General features: G+C 38.8%; 1 long non-coding RNA gene across 1 annotated transcript; it reads right to left on the bottom strand.

The window, feature by feature from the left end:
* Positions 1 to 9,814: 9,814 nt before the first annotated feature.
* On the bottom strand, positions 9,815 to 15,212 carry LOC147995493 (uncharacterized). Its single transcript, XR_015683548.1, has 3 exons — positions 14,849 to 15,212; positions 13,659 to 13,760; positions 9,815 to 13,199 (listed from the first exon to the last, which is right to left on the bottom strand). It is a non-coding gene; the product is annotated as an uncharacterized LOC147995493 (long non-coding RNA).
* Between the last annotated feature and the right edge of the window lie 3,120 nt (positions 15,213 to 18,332).

The following is an 18,332-nucleotide window of genomic DNA, read 5'->3' as shown; positions in this document are numbered from 1 at the left end:
ACATTATTTCCCTGACTGACATTAGAGCCTACTTCTTCAGGATTCCTGTGTAAGGACCAGCTACAATATCCAGCCTCGTGGACTGAACAACTACTAGATTCTCAGGCTTTCTGTTCATAGCTAGCAATTGTTGGATTAGCTAGACCACATCCTGTAAGTCATTGTAATAAATCTAATATATATATATATATATATATATTTGCTCTATATGTTCTGTTGCTTTAGAGAACACTAATACAAGTCCTATTACATATGTTTAATGAATTCTGACATTAAAGAAAATCAAGCAGATATATTATAAAGGAACTCTTTCAACCGAGATGCTATCAGAATTAATGATCCAAGAAAAATATGTATAGGATTTCCAGTTGACAAATGTTCTGACGTAAAGCTTCCTTCAAGGGTTAACAATCTTGCATCATTAACTACCAGAGCCCTTTTGTTTGATAGATGAAGGATGATCACATTCTTAGACACTAGAGACCAGAAGCACATAAGCCACCTCACCACTGATCTTAAAATTATCGATGAAATTTTCAAGGAAATTGTCCACAAGAATTAAAAGCATTTAACAGAAATAGTAATCTAAAGATATGAATTTTAGAAAATGTGACTGGCTTAAACACACTGGTGTTTGTAAATCGTTTTATAACTGACAATCAAAATGTTCTTACTCTTTTCTTAATGTGTAGGAGATTAAATAAATACAGGGCCTCACATAAGCCAGGACAATGGTTTACCACTCACTCTGTTCCCTACCTCAGAACATACCCATTCTTGAGGAAGGAGACCCCCTAAGAAAGCTATGAAATAAGACAGTTTGCCTTTGGGGACCTGCTAGTGATGAACCCCTTTATTTCCTTTGCTTTTAAGCTCAATGAAGAATTTACTGTTCATGGAACCTAAGAGAGGTTTGAAGTAACACAAACATTTTACATTTATTAGCTGGACCTCAGGAACAGGAAGATAAGAGAATGATGTCCTCATGATATTCTGTCTCCTAGAATTAAAAAGAAAACAAACAGAAGAAAAGCACGTTGTCTCCATTTCTGTTTCCCTAACCACTGCTTTGTTCACTTAACAGCACCGACTGAGTCTCCACACGGGAGGATGCTCTGTTCACTCCCAAGTGTCCCATGAGGATCGTCCACTATGCAAATGTCATTCTCAGGCCTTTTGAGTTTCACCGTCAGGATTTTGGAGCCTAGTCCAGTTGCCTGGGTCTGGAGGGACACTATTTTAAACAAGAGGAGCTGGGACCAGGTACATGCCACTAAGCAAACTTGACCATGATCACAGCATCACACTCAGTTTCAAAAATGAGTGTAGAAAAATTAAAGATAGTCACATGACTAGAGGCTTGACATTTTTGATAGGGTTCCACCTCAGTCTCATCGGCAACTATTTTTATTTTCTTCAGCATCCCCGCCTACCTTTTTTTTTCTTATTTTAAGGGTTATTATACAAAGATTCACGTTAAATGTATTGATTGCTTGTTTGTTTCATTTTACACAGATCGATCAGTCAGGAAAGGCTGCCCCATGGCTGAAAAACAAGGGTTACAATTTCCATTCAGAATCACTGATAACAAAGAGGGAAATGAGAAGGTTGTACAGTGTCAGCTACAAACGTTTTTTAGCTTTTTCATGAACTCTTTTAAATTATTCCAATCAAGAGTAATACTTCAGGGGCAGGCTGGAATTTCAAGCCATTCTCAAGCTCCCATGATCTCAGCTTCGTCAAGTGACCGAGTTTACTCCGATGATTGTTTTGACTTTGGCCTTCCCAAGATCAGACTCTAAATTTGGAAACAAACAAACAAACAAGCTACAGTCTTAAACGATGTCACTTTTAACCAAAACTATCTTTGGGAATTCCCAGAGGGATCTTGGAAAAAATGTTTTAAATCATTCTTTCATCCTTAAAAAAAATATATAAAAGTTGTGTTACGTTCTATATTTCTTAGCTCAAAGTTACCCCTAGAAAGACAAGATAATTCATACTGCTGAACTGGGTTTAATGTAAGTCCTTTAGAGATGGTACACTTTCCAGTGTGGGAAAGTGAGCTCCAGGGAAGCTCAGTGTCTTTGTTGGCCATGATTTATTTTTATCCTAAGAACATCTTGTGACTTTTTTTTTAATGAAGTATTAACATCTACCCCAGTAGAGCAAGCTGATCACCATTCTAATGGTATGGTCAGGAAATAAAGTCATGACAGCCAACCAAGTAGCCAAGTCAGTTCTTACCTGGTCATTTTCTTTTTCTGGGCCATGATACCAAAGTTCTTCTATAAGCTGTAAGCCAGAAATCCCCTGTCCAGCAAGGTATAGTCTGGGAGCCTCATGAGAAAGACAGCACCACTCAGTGATGAACCCTGGGAACTGGCTGACCTTAGACCACTTTCAGTCTGAAACAAAGGACAAAAGCAAGATTTCCAGGATTCTAGTCCAGAAGCAGATGACTCTGTGAAGACACACTGGTAGCTCAAAATACAAGGACAGCTGGGTGTGGGGTAAGCATCTATAATACCAGCACTCAGAAAGCTGAAGACAGACAGCTGTAAACTTGATGTCAGCTTGTGTCACAGAGAAAGGCCTTTTCTCAAAATAAAAATGAATGAATGAATGAATGAATGAATGAATGACAGAAAGGAAGGAAGGAAGGAAAGAAGGAAGAAATAAGAAAGGAAGGAAGGAAGGGAAAGAACAAATCCACAAGTGAACTAATTGCATAGTGCTAAGTGAACTGTGAGGGCTATTTAATAGTACATTTTATTAAAATACTAACAGCACTTTATTTTCTAGTCTCCCTATGTTATATATTTCTTTTAATAAAGCTAATGTTCAGTTTAGTTAAATAATGAAGCATATTCAAATGAAGCAAATGCCTTTACTGAGCACCCTTGCTTTTGTGACAACATAATTATTTGCAGGATCTCAATAAACATGCCTTGCTTTTACTGGAAGAAGTTGTACAGTCTTTTTTGCGGCTAAGGCTGTACATGGTGTTTAACACTGGAGTTCTTTTCTTCAGTCAGGAAAGGCTAGTCTAGCCTTTGGTTATGGAATAAGGGTTACTTATACTTTCAATGTGGACTGAATGTCAAGGAAAGGGAAGAGTGGCACACTGTGCAGTATAAGCTATACGGACATTTCCTAGTTTATCACAAAGACTTCTTAAAAGTCATTCCAATCTAAGATTAGGATAAAGTATAAAAAGCAAAATATAGAAAATAAAGTGCAAGTGACTAACAATCAAGAAAACCTAAAGTTAATGTTTACAAAGCTTAATAGCTAATTAATAAAATGTTATGCATAAAATAACTGTGTAAGAGTGAATCTAAGACAAATTAACATTAACACTTGAAATGTAAAGGTCTGGAAAATCCCATGGCCCTCTCCTGAAAAGGAAGTAGAAATAGGAAAATAAAACAATTAGATATATATAAATTTGCTGGGTGGTGGTGGTACATGCCTTTAATCCTAGCACTCAGGAGGCAGAGGCAGGAGGGTCTCTGAGTTCAAGGCCAGCCTAATTTTACAGAGCAAGTTCCAGGGCAGCCAGAGTTACATAGAGAAACCCTGGCTCAAAAGAGGAAGAGTGGGGGGGAAGAGGAGAAGGAGGAGGAGAGGGATGAGAAGGAAGAAAAGGAGGAGGGAGGGGGAGGAGGAGGAGGAGGAAGAGAAGAAGAAGAAGAAGAAGAAGAAGAAGAAGAAGAAGAAGAAGAAGAAGAAGAAGAAGAAGAAGAAGAAGAAGAAGAAGAAGAAGAAAAGAAATATAACATAAATCATATGTATGTCTGCTGACATAGACATAGAGAAATTCTGACATAGAGAAATCTGTTCACCTTAGCTCTCCAAAAACACAAATCTTAATTCCTAGTGCACTGTAACAAATCAACTTGGTGTATTAAAAATATCCAAAATTTATCTTTCCCAGTTCTTAGCAGCCTGGTCTGGAAATGGCTGAATTACTGTGCTGGCAGCTCTCTGCTCTCCAGCGCAGCAAAGAAGCAGAATCCTCAGTGCTTACATTGTTTTCTTCTGTGTGTGTGTGTGTGTGTGTGTGTGTGTGTGTGTGTGAGAGAGAGAGAGAGAGAGAGAGAGAGAGAGAGAGAGAGAGAGAGGGAGGGAGGGAGAAGGGGGAGGAAGGGAGGGAGGGAGGGAGAGGATTGAGTGTGTGTTTGGTGTGTATTTGTAGTGTGTGTGCAGTAGGGAGGATTATTCCTCTTTCATAAGGACTGGATTAAAACCTGAGATTCTCTTTTTAAAAAGAAATTTTTCTATCACCCTAATTATTAATAACAAAATTTTCAAACACCTGTGTTGGAGAGAAGAAAGTAGTCTTTTTTTTTCTACTCAGGAACCCAGGATGACTTGCAAAAATTACCAAGAAATCATGAAAAATATTCAAAACAAATACAAATGCCTGAGTTCCACTGCAAAAGGAAATCAACTCTCATAAGGTGTTAAAAACATACCTCCAAATGTAGGCTAATAATAAAAGGTCTAATTAAACTGATCAAAAGATGTCAAAATGAAATTAAACATAAAAAAGTAACACTATTATAATCAAAATAGAACTTAAATATCAATAAATGGAGCATATAATCCATTTATATTGACCAAAGGTTAAATCATCAATGAAAATATAATATTCAAAAGTTTATGCATACTAAATACTATACCTTTAAAAATGATTGATAGACAGACAGACAAATAAATGTCACATACAAAATGAAACAAACACACCATTAGCAGAAAATGCACCTTTGAAGAATTATCTAGATGAGGTTTAGCCTCTGGGCAGCTTGGAGAGGGCTGGCTGCTTTAGATTGATTGAGGTTGGAAGACTTATCCTGTGAGCAGCACCATCCCACGGGGCAGGGTAGGGTTGTGGACTAAGTAAACATGAAGAGCAGGCGCTGAGAACAACTCTCTCTCTCTCTCTCTCTCTCTCTCTCTCTCTCTCTCTCTCTCTCTCTCTCTCCCCTTCCTAACAACACGTACAATGTGACATACAAACTGTCACAGTCATGTCACCCTGGTCTCTCCAGGTATACCTGACTCTACCCTGGAACTAAGAGCTAAAGTAAACTTTTCCTTCTTTAAGTTGTATTTGTCCAGTATTATCAATAACATAAGGAACTAATATAGATAGCTGTAAAGGGTGTTGATCCAGAAGAAGAAGAGGGAGGTAGAAGACAGGAAGAAAACATTAAAAAAAAAAGACTCTTTACAGCTAACAAGAAAATCTTGGGAAAACCCTCTGATAGGCATTGAGTAGTAGAATACTATTAAGACATTATAGATAGGCAAATAAATGTATCTGCCTAGAGGACTTATATGCATATAATTATGTAATTATGTATGCTCAAGAATATTATTGTGTGGTAACTGAAACAGAGTGTACTAAATTAGTAACTTTGTAAGAACATTGTTTGCCCAATTAGATGTACGAAGATTGTATTGGCATGTATTGTATTAGAGTATTGGCCAGAGAGAGAGAGAGGAAGCAACCAAATGTTTGCCATCCTGCACCTTTGATAATAAGAGTTCAGAATTAGAACAAAAGATTATTTGCTAAGAGCTAACTATTTAAATGCCACTTCTAATGCATCAAGGAGCAAGGGAAGGTTAGGTTCAGTTGCAAATGATAGAAAATCAAAATCAACAACCACTTATAAGAATTGATAGTTTTCTTCTGGTGCTTGACTAGACAGTAAAGCACTACACTGTCACAGAGAGCTGGTCTCTCTATATTCTGTCTGCATGTGGTCTCAACTTTATGGTTCACTTCCAAGATACAAGAAGGGAATGATAAAGAAGATACAAAAGTGTTAGAGAGCTGTCTCCTAAGCAACCTCTTGAGACGCCCCATAGGATGGTGCCTTCGTAATGCTCTTCAGTCAGCATGAAATGTAGCTACAAGAGCAGTTCAGAAATCAAGTTTGTTCTTGACCGCAATTGACTGAGTTAAGTATGTCGTCATTATAAGGGAAGGAGAGATGTTTTTCAAGTGATTTCCGAAGTAAGTGCACTTACCCCGAATACCAAGAATCTTACTGTAGCTGATCACATGTGTGTACTAGCACCCACACATATATTAAAAGGCACACGTGCGCGTGCATGTGTGTGTGTGTGTGTGTGTGTGTGTGTGTGTACTTATTTACTTGTTTGCTCATTTATTTTCTGCTTTTTCTTTTTTTTTTTTTTTTTTTTTTTTTTTTTTTTTTGTTTTTTTTTTTTTTTTTTCGGAGCTGGGGACCGAACCCAGGGCCTTGCGCTTCCTAGGTAAGCGCTCTACCACTGAGCTAAATCCCCAGCCCCTATTTTCTGCTTTTTCAAGGCAGGGTTTCTCTGTAGCCCTGGCTGTTGTAAAACTCAGTCTGTAGACCAGGCTGGCCTCAAACTCTCAGAGACACACCTGCCTCCGCCTCCCCAGTGCTGGGGCTAAAGGCATGTGGCATTACCACCCAGCTGAGTGGAATTATTGAACATTACCTCTTCAGAGTTGGCCAGTAGTATTAATTTTTCCAAATAAAAATAAATATAAAAAATCTTGAAAGTGATAAATTCATAATGTATGTATAAATGATACAGTTGGGGTTTTAGAGAAAGAAATGTATTTGAAAGTATGAAGTGAAAAGTTCAAATTATCAGTATGTCAGTTATTTTCTTATAATTTATTTAATATATATGAATACACTGTCGCTGTCTTCAGACACACCCAGAGGAGGTTATCAGACCCCAATACAGATGGTTGTGAGAGCCTCCATGTGGTTGCTGGGAATTGAACCCAGGACCTCTGGAAGAGCGGTCAGTGCTCTTAACCACTGAGCCATCTCTCCAGGCCTAGTATGTCAGCTATTTACAAGCTGTTCTACATACTGAGCAACACAGAACTAAGATCTCAAAGCAGGACTGAGAGTTAGTTCTGTGGTTAAGAGCCCTGCCTGCTCTTTCAGAGGGCCTGGGTTCAAATCCCAGCACCCGCATGACATCTCACAACTGTCTACAACTCCAGTTCTCGGATATTGAAGCCCTCTTCTGACCTCTGTGGGCACCACGTTCATATGTGATGTGCATACATATAGGTGAAACACATCTGCATATAAAATTATAAACTAAATAAATCTAAACAAATCCAAAGAGAGAGGGAAAACTCTGTTTAAGTCGAAGGCATGGTTCAGTGGTGCAGTCCTAATCTAAATAAGCCCTGGATTCCATTGGTTGCACTGCAGTTAATAAATCAATTATGGAAAGTAACTACAATGATAATAAAAATTATTCCATGTTTACCTATGAGGAAAACATCTATGAAAGCGATAAACAAAACAGAGTGCTTTCCTCTCTTTTCCCATCCTCTGGGAAATCGACAGCTGTAGGAATCAAACCTGAGAGGCTAGAACAATAGCGCATGACAGGAGATTTAGAATCAGACAATTACCCCTGCATTAACTTCTGATTAAAGCAGTATTTCAGACTAATGGGTGATAAACATACAGTAATGAGATGCATGTGCATGAAATTCTTGCCTGACTTTAGCAGAGATGCATCTGAACTGGAATCTAAAATGTTTGGGTATCTATTTTTAGCACCTGACATTGGTATTGTTTTAGAGTAATAAAACGTTCAACTTACCAACTTCGTGAAATGTGATAACAGGTTTCACTGGGTGGGAAAGCAATGCTCCTACTTCCTGTCCATCAAAATCGCATGTAATAAATTGGCTAGAGCATTCATTCATTTAGCAAGTAGAATTGCAAAATTAAAAGAAGATTCTGTCTTAGACTCTTTACACAGGCAGATACTTAATGTCACGCTAAGCTGGTAGGATGGTACAAGAAATGAATGCTGTTAATATAACTTGCGGTGAATAAATTATTTCAGACCCCCCGGGGGACTATTTGGCGATATTCATTAAAATTTATGAGTCATTCCTCTTCCACTCAGGGACACCAGTCAGTGTTTTGCAGAGAAACTAATCAAATAAGATGTACGTATTCAGGTTTTATTCTAAGGAGCCAGAGTGCCTGATTGTGGAACTGAGGGTCGGGAGGAAGGAGAGTAAATCAGTAGAAACTAGGGCAGGAGTTGATACTGCAGTCTCCAGGAAGAATTTCTTCCTTACAGGCAAACATCAGTTTCCACTCAAGTCTTGACTGACTACATGAAGTCATTGTATTATCAAGGGTAATTGTTACTTAAAATCTGAGTGTAAATAGGAATCATATACAAGAAATACCCTTACCCACCTCACCTAAGTGAGGCTTGAGTGAAACAGCTCTGTGATCCACCCAGAAAAAGAAGAGGAGAGGTTGTAAGAGTCAGAGGTAGTGTGGGCTTCCAAGGAAACAGCAAACAAACCTGATGGACAGATGAACTCACGGAGGTCGCATGTACGATGCGTTGATCTAAAGCTCAGGCTAGAACAGACCCCAGCATGGAGAAAGGGAAATGACCTAAATCCCCATCCCTACCAAGAAGCTGTGTACCATTGATAGCTGCTACAAGAGGGAAAACGGTTTTCCATAAGGGAGTTGACTCTGGATAGATCAACGCCCTAAGTCAGGCTGTGTAGTCAACAATAGTTGGGCAACACAAAAGAAACGTCATGGGATTTGATTGTTGTCAATGGTAGTAGTTGTTTTTGTTGTGGTGGTTTGCTTAGTTGATTTTGGTGTGTGTGCTTTTATTTTCTTGTTTCTTTTTTTTTTAAGAGAAAATAAATATAAAGTGGGTTGGTAGGGTGGGTAGGGAAGGCTCTATGAGGAGTTGAAGGGGGGTGAACAATATAACCATAATATAATGCATGAAAAGGTTTTAAATCTAAAATAAAATAATTGATATCTATTTTTAAAAATAAAACTATTGTATAAGTAAAATGGACTACTAAACCAACAGTTTTTTTTTTTTAAAAAAAACACAAGTTGTGAATTTCGTGGGAAAGTTAGGAATAATCTAAAGCAAACCTTTATGTTAAAAGAGAATGCATACAATAATATAAGGATAGATCTACATGTTTAAGAAGTGGACTGAGAGACTATATACCAAAATTACACCCGGGGCTCTTTTGTATAAAGCTTCATATATTATATTTCATTTCCCCTTTTATAAGCCAGTAGTTTTCAAATGCTCTATAATAAAAATGTGTGAACTTTTAAAATAAAAAATAAAGCATGTATATCATTAAGAAATGAATCCAAATTGTTGATTCAATTGGGAAAGTTTATAAGAAAGCTTCCTGAACTTACCAGTAAGCAGTATAACCAGCTTCTACAATACAGTCTACTATAATAATAATCTTTTGTTTAACTCCTAATTCTATGGGTCCACACTAGGAGCTGGGATAAGGTCAGTGGTTCTTCTACTCTCAGTTGGGCTAATTGTTACCTCTATGACAGGCTGACCAGAAGTGGCTGGTTGTTGCCTGGCATGTCAGAATATGATGCTTCAGACCTTAATCAGCCTGGTCTAGACTTTTGTATGAAGTCACTCAACAAGCTTACAAGAGAGCTAGTAAAGTCTACAAAGGGTCCTGGCTTAAAACTTGCAAATACTGTAAAGTAGCATTTGATTGGTCAAAATAAGTCACGTGATCAACCCCGAGTCCAAGAACACAAGTAAAGACTTTTAAAGGGAGAAGTTGAAAAATCATTATCAGTATGGTAGTATGTACCTAAAATCCTCGTACTGGGGAAGCTGAGGCAGGAGAATCTTATTGAGTTCCAGACCATCCTAGGCTACATAGCAAAATCCTGGCTCAAAAAAACAAGAAAACAACAACAAAAACAAAAATCACATCCCGAAAGCACTTAGATGAAGACCATTTTTTACAAACCTATTATATACAGCACTAGTCCCTATTTTTTGTAAACAGAAGATATACTAAATGTTAAGAAAAAACATTTTGTGTGAAGATTTTTATGTAGTTAAAAAGTCACTAAGCAGTTAATTATAATTAATACAATGCTCTACTTCTATAGTAATTACATAACAGTAAGATTTACCCACAACCTACACATCTGCAAATAATTTATAGAAATTTCTTTTATAGAAGCCATGATTATTAAACTTCTTGATTTTTGCTGATGTGGTGGGTGGAGGGAAAATGTGATTTTAGTTTTTTTCTTTTGTTTTTTCACTTAGAGAGATGCTGGACATCTTTTCCAGCATTTTGGAGCTAGGGAACAGTCATTCTAAAGGAAAATTTGGCCAGAAACAAAGCTATTATAAAGACTGTGTCAAGCCTTCGGAGGAATGAACAGAAACACAGGAGACTTGACATTTACTCTGACCTTTGGAGAGAAACTCAACAAAGCAATGTGGTTCTGAGGATGAAAGAAACTTGAGGAAACTTGATATTTCCAGAATGATCTGAATCTTGACTAGAAAACTCCTAGGTCCCAAAGGTCTGAGAAAATGTGCCGTCTACATCAAAAGGAAGACAGTAATGATCCTCTTCTTCAACATAAGTGGTATTGTCCATGCTGCATTCATCTACAAGGTCAAACAGTCAGGCAGGCCTATTATGCAAGAATTCTAAAACACTTGTGGGATTGTGGGTAGCACAAACGATTGGTGTCTGCTGGAGGACTTGCTGGAGAACCGACTGTCAGTTTGGAGTAGGGGAAAAGGTCCCCCCACACATACATTTAATCACAAAAGTACTTTCTGTGGATTGTTGAGCAAACAAACACAGATTAAATCATTCCAGGGTTTTTTTCCCCCCAGTCATTTGCCAATTCAAATCATGGACTCCACAGAAATAATAAATGTATCATTAAACTAGTTGTTCCAAGCTTACCTGTCTAAGCTAATGTTGCTAAGAAACAGCTTTTAGAGTGTCAGTTAATAACCTTCAAGCCACTACAAAAATATTTACAAAGCCATTAAGATTCCAAAATGGTTTCTTTTCTGGGGATAAGGATATGCATGACATGCATTCTGTGATTTGCCTTGGGGGTGTTACTAGCACACATGTGAAATGTCCTAGTTACATGTGTAGTATTACTGGTTACATGTGGTTACTGAATTGATCTGCCCAACTAACAATCTGTTCCCTGATATCCTTTCATTGATTTAGCAAAATAAAGATGCTGGACAACAGAAGGAATTAATTCAGTGTTAGTGCTTCAGTGTAGGGGCTGGAGCAATGGCTCAGCGGTTCAGAGCACTGACTAGTCTTCCAGAGGTCCTGAGTTCAATACCCAGTGACCTCATGGTAGATCACAAACATCTGTAATGGGATCCGATGTCCTCTTCCAGTGTGTCTGAAGAGAGCAGCAGTTTACTCACATACAATAAATAAATCTTTATATATTTCCTAAACTTCCACCTATAGTGCTTTGAGGGCCAATAATACAGTTAATGTAGGATAATGTGTGGTACAGGGGGAAAGCAAAAGGATCATCATCCAAATGCAAATAATTCCAAAAGCCTCTCTGTCACATTCTGGCAGGATTGGTAGAAGGATTGCCCTGTAGCCTATGGTCCGCCCAGCAATCAGCCACCACTTTCACCAGATCAGATGTGCCTACTTGCCTGTCACAATCAGTCTCATTGTTGCTTTACATTCCCTCATGGAAGGAAGATGGGGCGGGGGTCTTTTGAACCTTCACTCACGTTTCTGGGCAGTCTTCTCAGTCATTTGCATGGAAGTTTGTCCTAAGTGTGTGTGGCCTCCGGTTTCAGAAAGTTGTAGGGTATATAGAGTATGGAGTTAATTCTAGAGTATATAGAGTATAGAGTTAGTTCTAGAGTATATAGAGTATAGAGTTAGTTCTAGAGTATATAGAATATGGAGTTAATTCTAGATATGTAGAGTATAGAGTTAGTTCTAGAGTATATAGAGTATAGAGTTAGTTCTAGAGTATATAGAATAGGAGTTAATTCTAGATATATAGAGTATAGAGTTAGTTCTAGAGTATATAGAGTATAGAGTTAATTCTAGAGTATATAGAGTATGCAGTTAATTCTAGAGTATATAGAGTATAGAGTTAGTTCTAGAGTATATAGAGTATGGAGTTAGTTCTAGAGTATATAGAGTATGGAGTTAGTTCTAGAGTATATAGAGTATAGAGTTAGTTCTAGAGTATATAGAGTATAGAGTTAGTTCTAGAGTATATAGAGTATGGAGTTAGTTCTAGAGTATATAGAGTATGGAGTTAATTCTAGAGTATATAGAGTATGGAGTTAGTTCTAGAGTATATAGAGTATAGAGTTAGTTCTAGAGTATATAGAGTATAGAGTTAGTTCTAGAGTATATAGAGTATGGAGTTAGTTCTAGAGTATATAGAGTATGGAGTTAGTTCTAGAGTATATAGATATGGAGTTAGTTCTAGAGTATATAGAGTATGGAGTTAGTTTTAGAGTATATAGATATGGAGTTAGTTCTAGAGTATATAGAGTATGGAGTTAGTTCTAGAGTATATAGATATAGAGTTAGTTCTAGAGTATGTAGATATAGAGTTAGTTCTAGAGTATATAGATTTTGGAGTTAGTTCTAGAGTATATAGAGTATGGAGTTAGTTCTAGAGTATATAGATATAGAGTTAGTTGGCTGCATAGTTCCATCCATACTGCTTGGGAAGTTGTTATCCATGCTGGGTGGTGATTCTGCAGTGTGGATGCTTTGGGATCATCCAGGTTTCTGCCAATCCCTCCTAACCCATGCTCTGTAAGTAAAGTCCAATAAACTCATTGCTGCCCAAGGGTGAAAAGGTGAACTTGGTGAAGTCACTACTTCGGTTTGTCCTTGGTTTGTTTGTGTGTCTCTAGGGAAGGAATTATCTCAACAAATGACCTTTGTAAATGAAGATAAATATAGGCCTTCAACAGCTGACAGACCGGCTTTGGCTCCTACTTGTAGAAAGTTAATTAAATGGCTGGAACTAGGATCCACCAGATCTTATTTCCAGTCAGATCTTGATTCTGACTTCTTTTAAACCCTGTGAAGTGATTACTTGCACACGAGTGTGGTTCCAAAAGCTTTCTTCCGATGAGTTCAGAGGGCAAGCTTGGATGTACTGGAAGACACTCAGATCAGGGGATAGTTTTGTGCCTTTGTCTCCCACTTCTCGATAACATCCATCATGATGTAGCTGCTCATGATCTTTCCAAGTTTAACAATTCAGGAAGTGGCAGGGGTCCTCTGGGCACCAGGACATCAAGTGGAACCTGCAGACTCATCGAAGCTGTAACCACACACAGAAGACATGCTTAGCTGAAGACTAAGCAGGTGCCATCAGCCATGGTGCAGATCAGCTCCCTGGGACAGACACCTAGTCACAGTCCTGGTTCACATTAAACTGCTAAGGCGCAAATCCGGAACAGTTTAAGCAAAACTAAATCTTCTATTCAGGAAGCATCCACACGCTGCTATACAACCCAGGGACCTCCAAAGGTCTGGATCACTGGTACCAATAAAACAAGCACCAACATTTTTGTTCTCCAGCCTCAGTTTTTATTTCTCCAAATTAAATCTTTGAATGCTATAGTCATGTAATATTTTGCTTTTTCATCCCTTTCTACTTCTTTCTAACTCCTCCCTTCCCTGTCTGTCTTAGTTGGGGTTTTATTGCTATGCAGAGACACCATGACCATGGCAACTTTTATAGGAAAAAAGTTTCATAGAAAAAACGGGGCTGGCTTACAGGATAGAAGTTCAGTCCACTCTCATTATGATGGGAAGCATGGCGAAATACAGGCAGGCATGGTGTTGGAGAAGGAGATGAGGGCTCTACATCCATCCTTTTCTGCAGGCAGCAAGGAGAGACTGTGACACTAGATGTGGCTTGAGCATGTATGAGACCTCAAAGCCTTCCCCCACAGTGACACACTTCCGCTAACAAGGCAGTACCTCCTAACGGTACCACACCCTATGGGTCTGTGGAGGCCAATTACATTCAAACTACCACACCATCCCAGCATACCAACCAGAAGTTTTGCTCAAGAAAAAGAACAAATATGTTCTTCCTTTTGCTTCCTATTCAACTGCTACAGAAACCCTTGCTACTGAAAGCAGTTGAATTTCATGGATTGTTACAGATACACTTCAAAATAATCTTACGAGTTGGAAAGGGAACCACCAACAAATAGTGTCTTTTAAGAAAAGAGGCATTTCAGGCTGTGCATGGTTGTACATGTTTGTAACCTTATTATTCAGAGGCCTGAGATTAAGGCTATCCTGGGCTACATAATGAGATCCCATATTACCCCTGTTGAAAGAGAAGTTTTACATTTAAATCTTGCATCAGTTGATAGTAGAAGACGTCAAACATGGAATAATGGCTTAGGAGAACCAATGCCGCCTTAATACTTCCCACAGCCTTGTTAGCAACATACCATTCAATGCCACAACCTCTTTGATTTTGCCTCTACCTAATCCTTACTCCACTCATTGAACTCCAGTCCTCTACTGTTTTAAAGAAGCCTTACTTTCCAGCCCTCCTTGGGTTTCATTGCTTCCTATTCTGAAAGCCACCCAGGAGCTACCTCCCTGCTCTCCAACCCCTCCCCATCTTTTTCAGAGAGTGTTTTCTCCTTGGAGCTGATGCTACATTTACAGAACCAGGGTAGTAAGTGTATCTTCCTTCTCTCCTTGAATGCCTCTCTTTCCTTCAACATCTTCTCTCATTACTGTTACACAGTAATAGAGTCTCAGATGATTTTATCAATGAATCTAGTCTTCACCTAGAAAGTGATACAATTAGAGTTTGAAAACATGCCTCTGATTCAAAAGTCTGTGCTCTGCGCCCTGCTGCACAGATGACATCCTGCCTCCACCCCCTCCATCCTCCCCAGCTAATTAATCGGCTAATGTAATGAAAATTCATGAACAAACCTCTTCATTGGGCATGGTCGTCATCACCTGATAGCATTTAGCAGGCTCCATTCCCTTTCCATTCTGAGTCACTAGCAAGCATTACAAAGTCCTCACCTCACTGGAAAGTCACCAGACCCCAGAAAGCCGAGATAATGCTGTCATTGACTATACCCAAGGCCATCCATGTTCCCAGTCTTCGGGTCCTGGGCCAGTGCCACAACCCCATTGTCCAAGGGTGATGAGCTCAAACATTGTGCTCCCTTTTCCAGGGAAGCTTACCAGAATAAATGTCCCCAACATGTGCTGTCTCAGACCATGTGTGATGCTTCTCTAGAAACCCACCACTACCCAGCCATCTACAGGCTAATACCAAATTTTGTGCAAAGCACTAAGCTCTGGTTTTTCTGGTTCTCCCTCTCCACTAGACTCTTGGTAGGAGAAGACTGTGGCTTGCTCCCTTTGGAGTCTGTAATCTTATCCAGGCTGACTTGCAATATTTACTTTTGTTTAACAATTTGTTAATCAGAACTCTAAAAATTCATGAAGATAACTGTTGTATACACATGTATAACATTTGCCCCTTTCTAAGGTCCTTGGAACAAACCAAGGCTGGGAAACCAATGAGTTGTTGAGCTTCCTTACAGAGAGTGGACAAGGGATTAGTTACTTAGAACAGCAGTTAGTTACTTGCCCCTCATCTCAACAGGCCTGGAAAGGCTTTACTCAGCAGGGATCAGGGTTTTCACTTTGAGGGTTTTGTTGTTGTCATTATTGTTTTTTTAATTTTGTATTGTTTATTTTAATATTTATGTGTTTGTGTGTGGTATATATGTATGTATATATATATGTATGTATGTATGTATGTATGTATGTGTGTGTGTATGTATGTATGTATGTATGTATGTATGTATGTATGTATGTATGTAAAAGGTTTCTCTTTGTAGTCTTGGCTGTCCTGGAATTCATTCTGTAGGCCAGGCTGCCCTCAAGCCCAGCCTCCACCCACCTCTGTCTCCTGAGCACTGGGTTGGGTGTGTGTCATGCATCTGTCTAGAATGAGGGTTTCCAAGTAGCCACATAAGCACTTCTTCTCCAGTTTCCTCCAGCCTATATACGCTAGTCCTTACCAAAGGCCACAATGAAGGTGGAGCTGCATAGATCAGGGAGTGGCCTGACTCTCAGAAGAGGGTCTTTGTCCTAACAGCTCTGCTTCTTTAGAGAACCCTGACTAATGGAATAGTCATTTACAAGAAATCAAATCTCCCAACATGGACAATGAGTAAGAATAAATCTAATGATAATTTCTTCCCATAAATTGTACTCCAATTGCCTTCCAGTAAGAAAATCCCAATATCCCTTGTTGGTGACTCCTTTCTATTAACCACTAATGGTATATGTGACTTAAACTGTTTTTATTACATTGATGCTACTGATGTTTGGAAAATCAAATAAAAATGCAAGAAGATTTAAGCTATTTAAAGCAAAATAGACCAGATCATCCACTTTTGTAACTCTTTCGGATTATTGGTGAAATTCAATAATATATTTAGGATAAACCACAAGTTTAGAACAATTACTTTTTTTAGACATAAAAAGGTGAGAATATAATGCATTTGTGTTTTAAACTCAAATGGCATAAGTAATACATAAGAATCCTGCAGCTAACCTAAGCTGGTATTTAGTGGGGACCTCGCTGTGAATTCAGCTTCTGGCTCATTCATTGGTCTATTTCTTCCCGTTTTGTTCCATTCCTGAGGAACAAGGGGTTCCCTGGTTGTCATTAGTTTCTCAGAAGAGCTTTGTAGATGTGACAGGAGCAGGTCTTGGGCTTGCTATTCATCAGCAACCAGTGTTAGAACTGTGAGAGTCCAGTAGGATGCATGGCTGCTGTCTTTATCATCTACCTTCTTTCAAGGACTAAGGAGGCAGGTAAAGGGGGCTGTAACACCTTTAATCTGTGCCTTGTGCTCCTGGTTTACAAACATCTTTCTGTGCAAACAGTTCAGGCAAAAGCCACACAGGCGCCTATGTGGTGTGATAAGCAGCTTGGAAAATTAACTGAGCACTAGTATGACACATTCGCACAGAGAGCACGGCCTTCTTTCAAACAGAACACAGTGTACGCTGCGCACAACTCCAATCTTCTCTGCATTTGTTCCCTCTGGTGCTTTTCATGTCCCATCTGAGTTTTCTGGAATACCCCTTGGATATTTTAGTTTCTCTTTATGCTAAATTTTTGGGAGATAGTTGCAGGCACACGCAGGCCATGATGCACACGTGCAAATTGGAGGCAACCTTGTGGGAATCGGTTCTCTCTCTCTACCATATGTGTCCTAGAGGCCATTAGACTTCTCCACTGAGTCCTTTTCACTGCTCGCCTTGGCTATTTTATACAAAATGTTTACGGATCACAAACAGGTTGATGGAGCTGTGAGCTGAAGTTCGCTTGGTAAAGAGTACTTGAATCTTGGGTTTTGTAAAGGCAATGCTCAAGAAAATCTTTTCCTACACAGAAAAACAGAATCAAACATGAAAAAAGGATTGAGCATAAACATGAAATGGGAACTGAGGCTTCATTCATGGCCCTTTCCCCCCATGAGCCTTGATGTCAGCTTTTCTGTTTAACTCAAATATAAGCCTGGCTTCCATGCAGTTGTAAATATATTCCATACCCTCTCACATCAGCACTGGACAGGTCAGAGTGCCTCTCTGAGCCTAATGTTTGCTTAGGGGGAGAGACCTTAAAATGCTTGTTTTTCATTCCATTCACAACATTAAGAAGACTCCTCAACATTAGAAGGAGTAAAAACAAAAACATAAAAAAAATCATAAAAAGCAAAGAACCGACTTAGGCAGTAACTTATGGACACCATTAACCCATGCTTTTGCGATCTAGTTGATTTATGTGCAAGAAATTAAATAACAGATTATGTTTATGTATAGACACTTGCAAAACTTGTTGTCAAGAAAGAATCCCAGGAGTTCCTTGTTCTATTGGGTCTGTAGGGGAAATGTACTTATACAATGTGTGCTATATAAATAATTGTCATTCATTTTTGTTTTTATATGTTAGTGTTTTTCCTGCATGCATGTTTGTGAACCAGTTGTGTGCCTGATACCTCAGGCAGCTGGACGAGAATGCCAGTTCTCTTAGAACTGAAGTTACAGGCAGTTAGTTGAGAGTTGCCATGTGGGTGCTGGAGAATTAAACCCAGGTCCTCAGGAAGAACAGCCAGCACTCTTACTGGCTGAGCCATCTCTCTAAACCCTGCTGCTGTTTGCTTAAAGCAAACTAGAAAATCATGTTTTACTACCAATATAGTCACACTGTCTTCATTTTGAGAATGAATGCTATTAAATCTTGAGTGATAGAGACAGGGTATTACTTATGTGAATATGATTGGCATTTCCAAACACACATTTTAAAGTAAATCGTATATGATGTGTCCAGATTGAAATCCAGAAGATTAACATCCTTCAGCAATTTTAAAAAGTTACTCAG

This window comes from Rattus norvegicus, chromosome 3, assembly GCF_021556685.1.
Source record: "Rattus norvegicus strain SHRSP/BbbUtx chromosome 3, alternate assembly SHRSP_T2T, whole genome shotgun sequence".
NCBI lineage: Eukaryota > Metazoa > Chordata > Mammalia > Rodentia > Muridae > Rattus > Rattus norvegicus.
The sequence above is the reverse complement of the archived record's forward strand: the minus strand, read 5'-3'. Positions and strand labels throughout refer to the sequence as shown.